General features: G+C 47.9%; 1 protein-coding gene across 2 annotated transcripts in view; it reads left to right on the top strand.

The window, feature by feature from the left end:
• Window positions 1-13,215, top strand: part of LRRC20 (leucine rich repeat containing 20) — a 106,781-nt gene that overhangs the window by 3,478 nt on the left and 90,088 nt on the right. The window contains exon 3 of one of the 2 annotated variants that reach the window (XM_081824126.1): window positions 5,473-5,700. The exons of the other annotated variant lie outside the window; for it this stretch is intronic. The gene's annotated coding sequence lies outside the window, so the exon portion shown is untranslated. The remainder of the gene's footprint in view (window positions 1-5,472; window positions 5,701-13,215) is intronic. 2 annotated transcript variants of the gene reach the window in all.

Genomic DNA, 13,215 nt, shown 5'->3' on the forward strand with positions numbered 1-13,215 from the left:
GGTCTTTGCTCCATTTTAAGTTAATTTTTGTATATGGAGTGAGATAGGGGTTCAACTTCATTCTTTTGCATGTGGATAACCAGTCCACCTGGTACCATTTGTTGAAAAGGCTATTCTTTCCCCATTGAATTGTCTTGGCAAAAACTTGCTTCTTAAACTGACATTCTCTGGGGATATGTACTCCCAGATGAGGAACTCAAGAAGGTGGGACCATTGTAGGTTGGCAGAGTACTTTTAGAAGCAACTGAGCAATAACTGTGACAGCAACTAACGTCCAGTGTCTCACTCTTTTAACTAATTTATGTATACCACTGCTTCATATATTCCTGACAACAACCCTATAGAGTAGCCTCCGTTATTATAACCATTTTACAAATGGTGAACTGAGGCTCAAGGAAGTTGAATAACTTGTGTAACAAATTACTCCAGACCTTGTGGCTTAAAAGAATACATATTTGCTATCTCTCAGTATTTGAGGGTCAGGAATGTGAAAGCCACTCTCTCATGAGGTTGCAGTGAGGATGTTTGCCAGGTATGTACTTATCTGAAGGCTTGACTGGGGTCAGAGGATTTGCTTCCAAGCTCATTCACATGGCAGGGGATAGGAGGCCTCAGTTCTTCATCATGTGGACCTCTCTAGAGCCGCTTGAGTGTCCTTGTGACATGGCAGCTGGCTTCTTCCTGAGTGACTGCACTGCGAGAGGGAACACAGAATGAGCTACAGTGAATCTTATGACCTGGCCTTGGAAATCACCTATCATGTCATTACTTCTGCCACATTCTGTTCATTAGAATCGAGTCACTAAGTAAGGCCAACATTCTCTGGGGAGGGAATTAGGCTCCACCTTTTGAAGGGAGACATATCCAAGGATTTGTGGACATATTTTAAAACCACCACACTTGCCCAAAGATTATAAGTGGTTTTTTTTTTTTTAATTTATTTTCGGGGGGGGGTTGGAAATTTGTATTTATTCATTCCAGAGAGAGAGAGAAAGCATGAGCAGAGGGGGCAGGCAGAGGGAGAGGGAGAAGCAGACTCCCCACTGAGCAGGGAGCCTGACACAGGGCTCAATCCCAGGACCCTGAGATCATGACCTGAGCCAAAGGCAGATGCTTAATCATCTGAGCCACCCAGATGCCCTGATTACAAGTGTTTTAACAGAAGCCCAGTGTGCAAGCACTCATAAATCCCTGCTTGCACCACACTTGTTAATGTCCCTTTGGCTAAAGCAAGTCACATGGCCACGCCCAGAAGCAATGGAGAAGAGGACAGGAGCCCAGGAGTTAGAGTTCACTGGGGGCCGCCAATGTAACAGTCTAGCACAATGCACTACCTTTTATCTCCCTGAAATATTGGAGTCTTTTTGGAGTTGTCTTTTCCAACTTGCGTTGTCTCTGTTTCCTTGGGTTTACTTTCTCTGCCTGTTTTTAAACCCCTTTTTTCATGTTAGAAGCATTCCTCACATGGCCGATGATCTTTGGCTGTCCATTCATGAGGGGCTAAAACACTTAAAAGGACACTCTGAGGTAGAGGGGAGGCTTGTTTCAGGGTGAGATTCTCTGTGCGGTCATCAGATCCAGACCAGCTATTTCACTGGGGGTCCCCCAAATGTCAGTATCTGTAGATGTTTTATCTTCTGCTGGTCAGTGTTCCCCAAAAAGCATTTTCCTGCGTGGGGTGTGGAAGTCTGGACCTGGGTTCTGAAAGCCAAGCTGGGGCCAGGCAGGGAGTAGGGACTCTCTCCATTCAGAATGCAGACGTTCACTTTCAGTACAGCACCTTCCCAGGGCCACACCTGGAGTGTGTCTCTGAAGCCCCAGGTGTCCCCAAGACCTGCTGTATCTCTTGCTCAACTTCTCTCAAAGGTAAACCTCGTATCACCTGTGGGTGTGCCAGAGGGAAAGGTGCTTGGCTGGGCAGGATAGTGGAAGAGATTTGGGGGTTCCAGCTGTTCCTTTTAAAGACTTTAAGCCAGAGGCACCTGGGTGGCTCAGTCGTTTGGCGTCTGCCTTCGGCTCAGGTCGTGATCCCAGGGTCTTGGGATCGAGCCCCACATCGGGCTCCCTGTTCCACGGGAAGCCTGCTTCTCCCTCTCCCACTCCCCCTGCTTGTGTTCCCTCTCTCGCTGTGTCTCTCTCTGTCAAATACATAAATAAAATCTTTAAAAATAAATAAATAAATAAAAAATAAAGACTTTAAGCCAGTCTTTCTCTCTCCAACCACACCTCGAACCCCTGACCACAGAGGTACCTGGAGCCTCCAATCCATGAGCCTTCCCAGAGCGCTGATAAAAACTGGCCTTTTCCTTGTTAGCTGCTCCGCCCCCACTTTTCCCCACCCTGTAGAGTCACTCACCACGCGGCTCTCTGCTTTCCAGCTTCCAGAATGTTGTTGCTCTCACTGGTCCTCTGCCATACGTATCCTGTCCTGACTTCTTAGTCTTTATGGGTTTATGCTTTTAAAAAAAAAAAAATTCCTCTGCTCTCACTTCAGGGGGTGTCTAATGGGAAAACACATAAATAGCTAAACGTGTATGTTTACCTGGTTTCATTTAAAGAATGCAATACATTTTTTTTTTAAGATTTTATTTATTTGACAGAGAGAGACACAGCAAGAGAGGGAACATAAGCAGGGGGAGTGGGAGAGGGAGAAGCAGGCTTCCCGCTGAGCAGGGAGCCCGATGCGGGGCTCGATCCCAGGACCCTGGGATCATGACCTGAGCCGAAGGCAGATGCTTAACGACTGAGCCACCCAGGCGCCCCTGCAATACATGTTTTTAAATAGCCTGTCAGGAGTTAGTTGCAGTAACAGAAGAGGTTAATTCAGAGAAGTGGGTGCTTGAAACTGGGTGCGCTCCAGGAATGGGCTCCAGGCTGGGCTTCCAGGAATGACCCTCAGAACCCTGCAGAACCGACCCTCCGGGAGAGCGGCACCCGGACCAGAGTCCGGAAGCTGTGGAGTAAGCAGCTACTGGCCCAGCCGCCAGCCCCACCATAGTCACCATCAGGGATCACAGAGCTGCTGTCGGACTGGTGGTTTCCAAGCCACACCACACCCTCTAGATCCATCCAGATAATGGAAGCCTGGGCCAACAACACTGCTCCCCCCACTTAACTCAGTTCTGAATTCAAGTCTTGTGTGAAGGCATCTGCTGGTATAACCCCCATCCCTGAAACACACATCTGGGGGTCTTGCTTCGAGGGCACATGAAAATGCCATTTTTTTTAACTTTGCACCCTCTGCATTGTGAGAAGGCACAGCAGAAGGAAGTCAGAACAGGCTTTGAGTGCACCAATCTGCCTATCCTCCATGAAGGGTAAGGAAATGTGTGTAAATGCTTTATAACTGGACACTCGGATTCATTCCCACTGTTCTTCTCACTTCACCTAATTTCCTTCCTCCTAGCCTTTAATTAGAGGTTAAACTCCAGAGGCATCCCCTCTTGCCTTTGGTCAGAGATTAACAAACTTTTTCAATAAGAGGCCAGAGAGTAAATATTTTAGGATTTGCAGGCTAGATGGTCTTTGTCACAAGTATTCAACTTTATCATCGTAGCAAGAGGGAAGCCAGAGACCATGTGTGAACAACTGAGTGTGGGTCCAGTAAGACTTCCTTAACAGAATCAGGCAGCCAGCTGGATTTGGCCCACGGGCCATAGTTTGCAGACTCCCATATTTGGTCATACTGTCCTTTAGCAGATCCTTAATGAGCACCTACTATGTGTTGGGTACTTTCTGGGGGAGGGAATATAGCAGTAAACAAGACAGAGGCGCCCCAGGTCCCATGGAGTGAATGAACATCCTGCCTGGAGTGATGGTCTCCTCCCCTTCCCCTTTCCCGCTTAGCCCACACTCTTATTCAATACTCCATTTAGGTTGACCTTCCTTGACTTCCCTCTCCCCCGCCAGGGTCGGTTCCCTCCCTCTGAGCTCCCGCAGTGCCCTGTGCACCCTGAGATCACTTGTACCCACCTCGTGCAGGAGCTCTGTTGGCTTCTGCATCTGGTCCCCTGCAGGACTTCTAACTCTACAAGGACAAGGACTTCCTTGCCTCACATCCCCTGGGGCCTGGCTCAGAACCAGCCTGTGGTCTGTACGTGCTGATCTGACTTTAAAAAGCTTTTGTGGAAGCTGAGATATAAACAGGAGACGCGGTTGTGGGCAGATTGGTCTGGTGTGGCTCTCCCTACTGAGGTGAGAATTTTTGTTTCTCATTTGGGTGATGGTGTAATTGACATGCACCCCTCTCAAATGTGCTTGCCTCTGAGTTTTGACGAATGTTTCCATTCTTGTGAACAGCACCACAGTCAAGATACAGAACATTTCATCACACCCAGAAGTCCCCCTTAGCCTTTTTCAATCAACCCCCCGCATCAAAGCCCAAACCCCATGCAAGAATCACTGATTTGCTTCCTATCACAACTGATTGACTTTGTCTGTTCTAAAACTTTGTATAAACGGAATCATACCATATGTATTGTTTAAGATGTCACTTCTTCATGCAGCATAACGTTTTGCTTGTATGAGTAGTCCATTCCTTTTTATGACTGAGTAGTAGTCCTCTTATGGATATATCGCAGTCTATTTGTCAGATGAGAATTTATTTTTTTTAAAGATTTTAGTTATTTGAGAGAGAGAGACACAGTGAGAGAGGGAACACAAGCAGGGGGAGTGGGAGAGGGAGAAGCAGGCTTCCCACTGAGCAGGGAGCCCGATGCAGGGCTCGATCCCAGGACCCTGGGATCATGGCCTGAGCCGAAGGCAGACGCTTAACAACTGAGCCACCCAGGTGCCCCTGTCAGATGAGAATTTAAAGATATCTCTGCCTCCTCCCCCAGAGCCTACCATGGGGGACTAGGAGGGTCTCATGTGGCCTCAAATATACTAGTTGGGTATTATCTCAGAATGAGGTTATCTAGATAGTTGGGGATTGAGAAGCTGCCAGGGCAATTGTGACCCCCACAGACATAGTACCCCGAGATCCATACCTGAAGTCCTGCCATTGAACATGCAAATTATTGATTGAACATGCAAAATACACCACATATGGGCAGCCCTTTCTTGGAATGCTTAATATGTATTGATATAATTGGACTTGCAAAAAACGAAAGTGGCCTGGATATCCCCGACCCAGGGATGTCCTTCCTAGAGTCTATTATTTCAATGGTTAGCCACCCAGGCTTTCCAAAACTCATTCCTTCTCCCTGCATTTATCTGGTGACTGTGTTCCCTCTGGTTTTGTCTTCCCCGGGGGCCGAGGAAGGCTGGCCCCACCCTCTGTAATGAGGCCATCCACTCAAGATCTGTATCATCATAAGGATAATCACCCCTTACCTTTGGATAACACTTTTCCACTTTACAAAGCACTTTCGGACCATCACCTCATGTAAGCTGAGCCACAGCCTTATGATGGAGACAGGCTGCTTATTATTCTTATTCTTATTATTCTTATTATTATCCTACATTTTACAGATAAAGAAACTGAGGCTCAAAGAGGTTATGACTTCACTGAAGCCATGCAGCCAAGACCCATGCAGCTAGGACGAGTGTTCCTGCTTCTGGCTGGCCATCCTGTGCATCTGCTCCTTCACCTTGGGGGAAGGTGCCCCTTGGGTACCCATTCTTTATCATCACATTTCTGAATGCACTGGGCAATGAACAGCATCCATCTCCTGAAATATAAGAGACCGTGTTCAGAAGGTGATAACAAGGGGCGCCTGGGTGGCTCAGTCATTAAGCATCTGCCTTCAGCTCAGGTTATGTTCCCACGGTCTTGGGATCGAGCCCCACCATCGGGCTCCCTGCTCCGCGGGAAGCCTGATTCTCCCTCTCCCACTCCCCCTGCTTGTGTTCCCTCTCTCGCTGTCTCTCTCTGTCAAATAAATAAATAAAAATCTTTAAAAAAAAAAAAAAAGAAGGTGATAACAATCATAGATAACTTTTATAGGCATCCAGGCTGAGTCGGGTGCTATACTAGGCCTTCTAGAGCTTTTATCTCTCTATTCCCACTGCCAGACAAGGTAGGTATTATTATGCGCGTTTTACAGACGAGGGAGCAGCCTTAGCGAAGCTAGCTTGCCCAAGGTCACCTGCTATATCTCTAGAAATTCTCTAGCCTCTTGCTGTGGGTTGGGAACAGTCTACCGTGCATAGGCTTTGACGTGCCTTGGTTCCAGTGCCGGCTTTCCCACCTGCTTGTATGACCGTGAGCTTCGAAGCTGTTCTGTCCTCTGAAAAATGGGAGGGCGAACCCCTCATACCTGGAGTGCCCTTCTAAGGACTACATGTCGGGCCCAGCCAAGGTTTGGCCAACGAGCATGGCGATTAGGCACGAGTCCAAAGCCGAGAAGGTGCGAGGGCCATGAGGCTGGGAGAAGCGGTGCAGGTGGTGTAGCAGCATGGTGACCGTTGGCTATGCCAGAGGGGCTGTGCCTCAGCATTTCCTCTTGGGGAGGTTTTGTCGGCTGCTGCCAACAGAAGTCTGTAGCCGTAGACTTCAGAAAATGAGGTTCGGTTTGTTCAAGGTTACCTCGGCATAAGAAAGTCCTCCATCGCAGCCAGTTTATTACCTGCCTGTTCACTACAATTCAACACCTGTCGTGCCTCTCTTTCTCCCTCTCCATCCCAATATTAAATAGAAGATTCTTCGTGGTACAGTCCTCCCTGTATTACCCCAGGCCTGCAGGGAGAAGCAGGCAATACGCTTAATGCCATTCCACATCCAGTGGTATGTTCTGGTTCTGATAGCTCGAGCTGCAACGGGAGAGAGCACTTTTGACATGGAAATGTACTGTCATCCAAACAGTGAATGATGTGCCATGCCCTGGGCCAGCCACCGCCCAAAGGCAAAGCACACAGCGTATGGAGCCTGAGAGCCAGGAGCCAAGAGTGGGTGCTTGCCATGTTGAAGCAAGAGGTGCTCTGCCCCAGCGAGCTTCTGCTCTCTTTTGGGTAGAGCCCAGGGTTTTCTTTTTTTTTTTTCTTTTCTCTTTTTTAAAGATTTTATTTATTTATTTGAGAGAGAGAATACGAAGCAGACTTCCCACTGGGCACGGAGCCCTATGTGGGACTTGTTCCCACAACCTCAAGATCATGACCGAGGGGAAACGGAGAGTCGGACACTCAACTGATTTGAGCCATCCAGGACTCAGTGGGAATTATGATGACTAAGTAGGTGCTGTCAGATTCAGGGTGAAAGACTTTGACTCCAGGGATCTGATTCTCCATGCAGGTTCTGAACAAGATACCTGGCTTCCATCTCTCCATCAACTAATTCATTCAGAAATATCTGCTCAGATGCTGATATGGCCCCAACTCTGGGTTCAGGGGTGAACAAGAACAGACCTCATGGAGCTTCCATCTAGCTATGGGACTTACCTGCCTTGGTGACAACTCCTTGTATCCGGGTCTTCTGGCTGGATTCAGATGGGGTTATTCATCCACTCTGAATTCAGCTCAGAAGCCCTGGGGTAGCACTGACTGGAAGTGCACATTGGATTACGTCACCACCCTCTCTTCCATGGCTTCCCATTATTCTTGGAATCTTGAGGAAGGCCCTGCATGGTCTGGCCTCAGCCCCTACATTTCTCCCTCTCATTTTCTGTGCTCCTGTTCCTCACATAGACCACACTCCCTCCCATCACAGGGCCTTTGCATGTGCCCTTCCCTTTGCCTGGTTGTTCTCTGTGGTGAACAGATTTTAAGGTGACCACCATGATGCTCACCTCCTGGCATTCACACCCTTGAGTGTGCGGGGACCTGTGACTTGTTTCTAACCAAGAGAATATGGCAAAGGCAATGGAATGTCACTGCTGTGATTATGTTAAGTTATGTAAGACTCCAGCTTGCTAGCGGACTCACTTTAAATTCCCCCCTTCCAACCCTCACCTCTCTTACTCTTGCTCTCACTGGCTTTGAAGAAGCAAGCTGCCATGAATCCTGCTGCCACAAGAAAACGAGTTCCGCCAAAGCCTGAATGAGCTTGGAAGTGGTCCTTCCACAGTCAAGCCTCCATGTGAGAATGCAGCCCTGCATCACACCTGATGGCAGCTTTGCAGAGGATCCAGCTAGGCTATGCCAGGACTCCTGACCCACAGAAACTGTGAGAAAATAAATGTATTGTTTTAAGTCACTAAATTTTTGTTTAAAAAAAGAAAGCTGTGTAAGTGTGTTACTATTTTCTATGTGCAGCATAGAAAACCAGTATATTCTCTAATATTCACCTAGTTGACTTCTACTCATTCCTTATCCTCCCCATCCCACTCGGATGCATTTTCTCAGGGCAGCCTTCCCTTCCCTCTCTGCCAGGGCCCAGTCTCCTGTTAGAGGCTCTCGTGTCACTGTGTGCCTCACCTGTATGACCTGTCCAGTTACAGTTGTGTGATTAATTACTATCTGCCCCTTCATTAGACGGTAAGGTCCAAGAAAACAGCCTATCATGGTCTCTGCTTTTTCCCAGGGACTACCACAGTGCCTGGCACATGAGCATGTTTAGTAACTCTCTGGTGAATAAATAATTTACCAGGAGTCAGGACAAGTGCAGTGAGAGACAGGGATTGTTCAGTAGTTAGACTTGAGAGAAAGTGGGTACTATAGTCCCCAAACCTCACATTTATCATGACATATCTGGACAACTGAAACTATGAGTGTATTTGCGGACATCCTTGGTGGGAATATGTCCAAACAGCAGTCCCACTGAGCCAGCCCCAGGGCTTGACATGAGTGTGTTTCTCTTGGAAGCTCCAGACTCCTTCCCCTTTCAGAAGAACATCTTGTATTTTGATCACCAGGCAACTCTCTTAACAATGTCCGTCCTTTGAGTTTCTACTTTGAGGATGGGAAATGCAAGGGGAGAAAGGAGGGTTAGGTAAGGTGAAGGGAACTTCAGCTTGGCAGTTCTAGGAAGGTCCACAAAACGCCAAATAGCTTGCCCCCATAATAGATAGGTAGGTGAGTACATGGTGCCAGGGATTGGATTGTGTCCGCTCTCCCCCAATCCATGTGTTGAAGTTCTAACCTCAGATACAGTATTGTATTTGGAGATGGGATCTGTAAGGAGGTAATTAAGGTTAAAGGAGGTCATAAGGGTAAGGCTTTGATCCATAGGGCTGGTGCCAGAACTCTCTCCCTGCCATGTGAGGATGTAGTGCGAAGGTAGCTGTCTACTGCCAGGAGGAGAGACCTCACAAGAAACTAAATCAACTGGCATCTTCCTCTCGAACTTCCCAACCTCCAGGACTGTAAGACAATACATTTCTGTTGTTTAAGTCACCCAATCTATGGTATTTTTGTTATGGAAGCCTGAAAAGATTAAGACATGGGGTTATCCAAGAGGCAGTTTATGCTATAAAAATAAGATTGAGGAGCCTCAGAGTTTAGGTTTGTGCTCTCCTGTATCTCCAACTGGACTTCTCCTCTCTCTTCTGATTTTTTTTTTTTTTTTTTTGTCTCTATAGCTTTAAACATCCCTCTCTGGGTCCCAACGCCCTTCCTAGCGATGACCATGTTTTCCTCCCTACCTTCCAGCCAAGGTTCTGGCGTTGTCTACACTTGCTGGTTTAGCACGCTCTCATTTCCATTTATTCACTCTTCATTTTTTTTTTAAAGATTTTATTTATTTGACAGAGAGAGACACAGCGAGAGAGGGAACACAAGCAGGGGGAGTAGGAGAGGGAGAAACAGGCTTCCTGCAGAGCAGGGAGCCCAACGCGGGGCTCATTCCCAGGGTCCTGGGATCATGACCTGAGCCTAAGGCAGATGCTTCACTCTTCAGGCCCTTTAGCTGGGCCTCCACCCCGCAATAGCTTAGAAGCTGCTTTGGTGTTAACATCCAGCAGACTCTTTTTGGTCCTCATCTGACTCTGTTCTTTTTCTCAGCCCTTCCTCCTTCTTTGAGTTTCAGGACACTGGTCTCTTCTGCTTCCCTTTGTCTCTTCCTGGCATCTCCTTTGTGTCTTCATCTGCCCTCTGCTACCCTACTGCCCCTCATGGAAATGTTGATGTTCTCCGGGTTTTGCCCTTGGTCCCCTTCCTTTCTCACCCCACACCTCTGTCCGGTAAGCCGTCCCACTCCTTTTGCTCCTGCATCTACTGAGGGCTCCCGTAAACCTATAGCTTCCGCCCAGATTCCTTGAGGCTGCCTGGATGTCCTTCAGGCACATCTAACTGTACATCCTGTAAGTCAATCCTACTGCTCCCCCTCCCTCCTCCCCCTAGCTCCAAGTCCTCTCCCCTCCCACATGCCCTTTCCTGGAACATGGCATCATCATCCTCTGATCACTCCAGTCAGAGACTACAGGTCAACCTCCATTCCTCTTTTCCTCACTGCTCAGCTCTAGTCAGTCACAGTGACCTGCCATCTCGGCCTCCTAAATATTTATGTGCACCCATCCATTCCTATCTCTGCTGCCTCTTAGTCCCTTACAGAGAGCCTGAAAGACTCTGATGTATCTGTTGCTGCTGTATGGCATGATTTTAACAGGCAAAGGGAAAGCTACAATGGATGCACCAAGGAAATGATCTTTTGCTCTTTCTAAAGCTATAGGAGAGAAGTGGATTGCTGTCTGGAGGTGCAGGGTTTAGTGGATTTTTAATGAACTCTGTCATTGGAGGCACTCAAGGAGAGGCTACTATAGTGTGGTCTACTGCTTTGGGTGTGATGTGGGGCTGGACCCAAGATGGCATTCAGGTGACCACATCTAGCTCACAGATGCATTCTATTTGGCTCATATATGGTTCAAAATTGTTTAATGAGTTTCCAACATTAAAAAACTGGAGATTTGGGGGCACCTGGGTGGCTCAGTTGGGTAAGTGTCTGTCTTCGGCTCATGTCATGATTCCCAGGATCCTAGATAGAGCCCTGCATCAGGCTCCCTGGTCCACAGGGAGTCTGCTTCTCCGTCTGCCCCTCCCCCCACTTGTCTTCTCTCTCTCTTTTTCAAATAAATAAATAAAATCTTTAAAAAAATCAATAAAACAGTTTGCTTTAAAATTTTTTAAAAAAAACCTGGAGATTTCAACATAAGAAAATGAATTTTTAGCTTTTCTGGAAAAATTAGAATTAGCAATTCTGGACCCAGAGCACAGAATCAAGACTGGGAGCTGACTTACAGATGCTGCGTCTGTTGGACTATTCTCCATGGTGTCCACTTGGGGTTTTGCTCACTCGAGCTATTGCCTGGACCCTGGAAGCATCTAAGTTTGCTAAACCTGAACTAGATATTCCCCAGTTTCTATCCAGCCCGTGATTTTACACTATCGTATTTTAGCAATGGAGGAAGTTCCCCTGGGATTTCCTCGAGGCTCCGCCATGTCACTAATCCTAGAAAATCCCCCTTCCCTTGTCTCTGCAGTAAGAAGCATTACTGGATCTGTCTGCTTTTTGCCTCTACCCCCCACTTCCCTTTCCTATCCACCCCATTTGTCTTCCTGTTCCGAATACTCTTCTGGCTGGGGTCTTCAGTTCTCTGTGGTCCACTCAGCTCCAATATTGCATCTCTTCAAAGCCCAGCCTCCTCAGGCATTTCGGTAGAGGATGTGTGCCCCTGTCCCACCATTGCTTTGGAAGTTACATGACTCGAAGAACGAGACATCGGAAGATAGATGAGTGGGGATGTTCTTATACAAGGTTCTGAATGTCCGATAACAGATGCAGGGGAATGAACGACCGTCCAGGGAGATGGTGGACTGGTTAGGAATGCTTTCAGCTGCAGATAAGAGAAACAGCTCAAAATCCTGAATCAAAGCCATGTGACAAGATGTCCAGAGATCCGAGGTTGCTGGAGTGGGTTCAGGGCCTCTGTCACCGTCAGAGATGGCAGCTGAGGCTGCAACTATCATAGTCACACTCAAGGCAGGAAGAAAGCGGGCTCACTTTATCAGGAAAGCAAACACTTGCCCAAATACCTCCAGCTGATTTCTGTTTTTATTGCACTGGTGTGATGGGTGTCCTTCCAAAAAAGATTGGTTGGAATCCTGAGCACCAGGACCTCAGAATGTGACCTTATTTGGAGATTGCATCTTGAAAGAAGCAGTGAAGGTAAAAAGAGGTCATTAGGCTGGGTTCTAACCCCATATGACTGGTGTCCATATAAAACAGGGAAATGTGGACAGAGACAGGCACAGAGGGAAGGCGATGTAAGGAATAATGGAAGAAGGTGGCCATCTACAGGCCAAGGAAAGAGGCCTGGAGCGGAGCCTCCCCTCACAGTCCTCAGGAGGAACCAGTCCTGTGATGCTCGGCAGAACTGTGTGACAATAAATGCCCATTGTTCAAGCTACCCAGTCTATGGCACCTTGTCATGGCAGCCATAGGAAACGGACACAGTCGAGCAGACCGTGACACATGGCTTCCTCTGATTTCAAGAGAGGCAGGGAAGGCAAGGATTTCATTGACATGGTGCTGCCCCAAACAAAATGCGATTCTGTTGACGAGGAAAAAGAAGGCAGTGGATGTTGGAATGGGCACCAATAGCATCTGCCAATATCCTGCGGAGTCAGGGGACAAGAAAAACTGATCTACAAAAAAGGCTGAAGAGAATGGATGCATTAATAATTTCCTGGCCCGTTGATAAACAAACAGGTGGTTAATAAGCACTCCCTAAGGTCTCCAGCCCCGTGCCAGGTAGAGGTTATTTCCATCATCAATCTCTGCCTTTCCCCCGAGCAGCTCATAAGTAGACTGCCGACACAAGATCTACATTTATGAGCCATGTTTCTCTGGGCCCCAGTAGTCTGAGCATGAAAAACAAGGTTTATTTCTTTGGCTTGGCCCCCACCTACTGAATTGTAGGACCCCCTACCCCAAATCCCTCCCTCTGGCAGAGATCCTAATTGTTCCCTAATATCCATCTTCCCCTTCCTCTTTTTCATAATAAAATTCACAAGTTTTAACTGAGCACATGATCACTCGGCCATACACTGTATTCCCAGCCTCCCTCCAAGTTAGATGTGGTCACATGACCAAGTCAGGGCCATGGGGAGTGAAGGAGAGTGTTGCTGGCAATATTCGGGTCATCTGGGGCGCCTGGGTGGCTCAGTCGTTAAGCGTCTGCCTTCGGCTCAGGTCATGATCCCAGGGTCCTGGGATCGAGCCCCGCATCTGGCTCCCTGCTCTGCCGGGAGCCTGCTTTTCCCTCTCCCACTCCCCCTGCTTGTGTTCCCGGGAGCCTGCTTTTCCCTCTCCCACTCCCCCTGCTTGTGTTCCCTCTCTCGCTG

This window comes from Leptonychotes weddellii, chromosome 6, assembly GCF_054177405.1.
Source record: "Leptonychotes weddellii isolate Sample4059 chromosome 6, ASM5417740v2, whole genome shotgun sequence".
Taxonomy (NCBI): domain Eukaryota; kingdom Metazoa; phylum Chordata; class Mammalia; order Carnivora; family Phocidae; genus Leptonychotes; species Leptonychotes weddellii.